Source organism: Plodia interpunctella, chromosome 9, assembly GCF_027563975.2.
Source record: "Plodia interpunctella isolate USDA-ARS_2022_Savannah chromosome 9, ilPloInte3.2, whole genome shotgun sequence".
In the NCBI taxonomy this organism is placed as follows: Eukaryota; Metazoa; Arthropoda; class Insecta; order Lepidoptera; family Pyralidae; genus Plodia; species Plodia interpunctella.
This window is the reverse complement of record NC_071302.1, coordinates 1,452,057-1,455,689: the sequence shown is the minus strand read 5'-3', so window position 1 is coordinate 1,455,689 and position 3,633 is coordinate 1,452,057. Positions and strand designations below refer to the sequence as shown.

Genomic DNA, 3,633 nt, shown 5'->3' with positions numbered 1-3,633 from the left:
TGTGACCATTCATGTTGAGGAATGTTATTTTTGCCTATCAGCTGTGAAGGCTTATCATTTCTTAGTGATCCACGGGAGTAATTTGAGTAATTTTAGCGCGGGAACCGCACACTGTAAAGTCTCAAACATACCTGATCCCGTGGGAAATTCACGCAGGCGAAGCCGCGGTGAAAAAGCTTGTAAATAATATATTTAATACAATTTAATCGTAATAAAAGTTAAGCAAAAACAAAAACAGATATTATATATCAACTTTCCAATTCACTTAACACGGAACGTAGCGCCAACAATTGTGTATTAAAATTTATACAGACAGCTAAAGTGTCGTGAACGTTATTCATGAAACAGTACCATACAAACTTTGTACAACTTTTCATATGAGCTGCAGTTTGGACTAACTTGTTTTGCTAACGTGAGGATACAACTTTGTATGCGACTTCGCGGTTTACATATTTTATTTATTAGTTATTAATAGCTGCCAGGCGTGTTTTACTATTATGATAATTTTTTAAACTAGACGTTACGTACGTACGTTACGTTACGTTACGTTACGTCACGCACGTTCACGTGTACGAAAAGCAGGGTTTATTAACGTTACCAAATTCACAATATCAGGGTGCGTTGCACCAGTCGACTTTGACGTTAACTTTAAGGCGGCGAGTAGGTTAAAGTTAACGTCAAAGCTGACCGTTGTTTCTGACCTCTTCTTAAAATGTTGCGTACAATATGTAGTTTGAAGTATGGAGAAGGACATAAGGGTACTTTTCTTCCAGGAAAAATAACTGTTCCCGTGGAAAATACACGCGGGCGAAGCTGCGGGCTAGTAAAATATAATAATTAAGTATTAATATTAAGATGACCTCACCTTAAGTTCCCAAGATAAAATGTATCAAAAATATGAGACGATTTTTAAAATCGACGTTGCAACACTGAAGACGATTATCTAACATCGATCAGATAATGATCGAGTGCGCTCGTAATGTATCGAGACGCCGTGGAATCGATTGGTATCTTTAAAGTCTGCGCCACAATTTATCGGTTAGTAGCGAAAATCTTTTGAAAATAGCGTGTTTTAAAATGGGTCCTGAAGTTTAAGGCGGTCGGATTAACTTCTTTTTGAAAATTCTCATCTCACTCTCATTCTCGCGTGATCTCAGTTCCATTCTCGGATGTGGCGTCCTGAAATATAAACTGTTAACCTGTAAATTTTAAAGATTTGCCTGTAATCGAAAGCTTGACGTCAACCCACTTTGGGAATGTCATTTTTGCCTATCAGCTGTGCAGGCTTATTATTCCTTAGTCGTCCACGGGAGCAATTTGAGTGATTTTAGAGCGGGAACCACACACCGTAAAGTCTCACACATACCATTAACTATAGATATGTGTATACAAACATTGACATGCGTGAGCTACACACTCTGTGAATTTAAAATTATTTGTATCACTGTAAAATGTCAAAAAACTATTCATTAATACTTTATCTTTTTTATTTTTCTTAAATTGACTAATTATGGTAACACGTGTCATTGTGTAACATAATATAAGCGGTTAAAAAAGATCAGAAAATTAATATCACAATGAAAAAGTAGAATAATATCGAGTTTCAAAACGAAACAAATTTATAAAACAGAGTGTCTGGCCGCAAATTAAAAGATATTTTTAAAAAAAGTAGACAGCGCAAAATTCCAGGATGACTTTTCATAAAATAATACCCGAAAAATCAACAACCAATCAAAATTTATCTCGAGCTTCAAATTAACGTGTTTAATTAAATAATATCTCAAACGATTCGTTAGATTAAAGTAGGAACTGAAGAGCAACTCAAAGAGATTTGTTCAAACAAAAATGCCCTTTGTGCTTATTTAAACTGCTTAATTTTTATTATGAAGGCCCTTGAATATTTCTCCTTCGATAAATGGGCCTGGCATAGATTAAATTTTTACTAGACATCGCATCTTTCGAGATAAATCCTCCTAATTATCCTTCTCGGGTATTCTCTCTCTTTCTTATTTTTATTATAATCGCAGTGGAATTTTTGTAGTTTAATTGCACATCGCTTATGATTACAATAAACATATCCAGTTCTAGAATCTACTAAAATAAGTTTTTTTACAAATATGAGATTTTTATCACAAGATATGTGATTTTTGTTGTCAGATAGCATCAATGCGTGACAAAAAAAAATATGTTCGTGCAGTAAACCGTTCAAGAGTTCTTTCGTCGAGAGCCGGGTCTTGCTTATCATAATAATGCATTGTCATCCAAACTAAACGTATGTATAAGATGTTGACTCTTGTTGTTAATATCTGCTTCAAAGTTGAGTTACAAGATTACAATACTTTATACATTGCAAGTTAAAAGCTTGTGATTTAAAAAGATATGTTTCTCTTTATATGTACTGTTTTATTTATTTGTAGCCAGGTTTTATTGGTATCACTTTGGTTCATTTATATAATCGAGTACTTAAATTTGTAAAACTTAATTCGTATTCAAATTCAAAATTCTTAATTCAAATTAGGATAGTATAACTTAATGACGCCAAATAATTACTTATATTAACTCTATTGCAGACTTCCAAAGCGCAGGTGAACATGAAACGGGGAACCAAACTTCACCGCAGCCTTTTATCCAAAGACTTCATGTGGATCTTATAGTTATAGTCGCGGTATCAATAAAGTTAGATACAATCTAGGTATGTCATGTTTGCTTAGGGTGGGTGTACCGTCAACTTTGACGTTGATTAACTTTAACATGCACAGATAAACGAAAAGTACACCAGTTTATCTAAACGTCAGGGGTGCATCGGTTAAAATCAACGTCAAATTTGATGGTGCAACTCACCCTTAGATTCACTTTGAGCTTGGATATTGAACTTGCTAATTCTTTAATGCCTCGTTTACATGGGCTTCGTAGTCTAACTAAATTATGTGCATAGTAAAACGTTATGACGGAAACTAGCAAATACTGTGTGATATATCGATGTTATAAAACTTTATATCTTCACAAAATCGGTTTAGTATTTGAAGCTTCTGTAAAAGGACCTTTATGGAAATAATAGGAAAAAATATTTCACTTAACGGGTCCCACTGGGCTTGTGGAGTGTGAGCTTTGCTTCGGCCCCAAAACGTATAATTATATATATATATATATATATATACAGGGTTACTGGTATCTAACGCATAACCTTCCAAAGGCGCATAAGGTACATAGAAACTGACATCTTTTTTGTTCTACGACTTTTGTCTAAACGTAATAAAAAAACAAAAGAAAATCCTTTTTTTTTGTTTTAATATCGATTCCATAAAACGTTAACTCTATGATCGATTCCGTTACATAAAGCTACTGTACTGTCTCGCGGTGCCTGGCTATTATGTAGAGTAAAGATGTGTAGAATCGCAAATTATGTATAATTTTTTTATATGAAAAAAAAAATACGAATCACGAAAAGTCATAGAACAAAAGTTGCTTATTTTAATGTAGGGAGGTTTTGCGTTTGATACCAGTAAACCTGTACATCTTCCGTTGGATATGATGAGGCGACTAAAAGTCACATTGGCTAGATCTGTTGATAGGCAATGATAGATTGTCTGATCTATCATTGCCTATTAGCTATAGGCAACAATAGAGAATTGC

At 34.1% G+C, this 3,633-nt stretch overlaps 1 long non-coding RNA gene across 1 annotated transcript; it reads left to right on the top strand.

The window, feature by feature from the left end:
• The first annotated feature begins 265 nt into the window (after positions 1 to 265).
• LOC128672463 (uncharacterized) lies at positions 266 to 2,953 on the top strand. The gene is made up of 3 exons (XR_008404971.1): positions 266 to 412; positions 2,158 to 2,272; positions 2,571 to 2,953. It is a non-coding gene; the product is annotated as an uncharacterized LOC128672463 (long non-coding RNA).
• Positions 2,954 to 3,633: the final 680 nt, after the last annotated feature.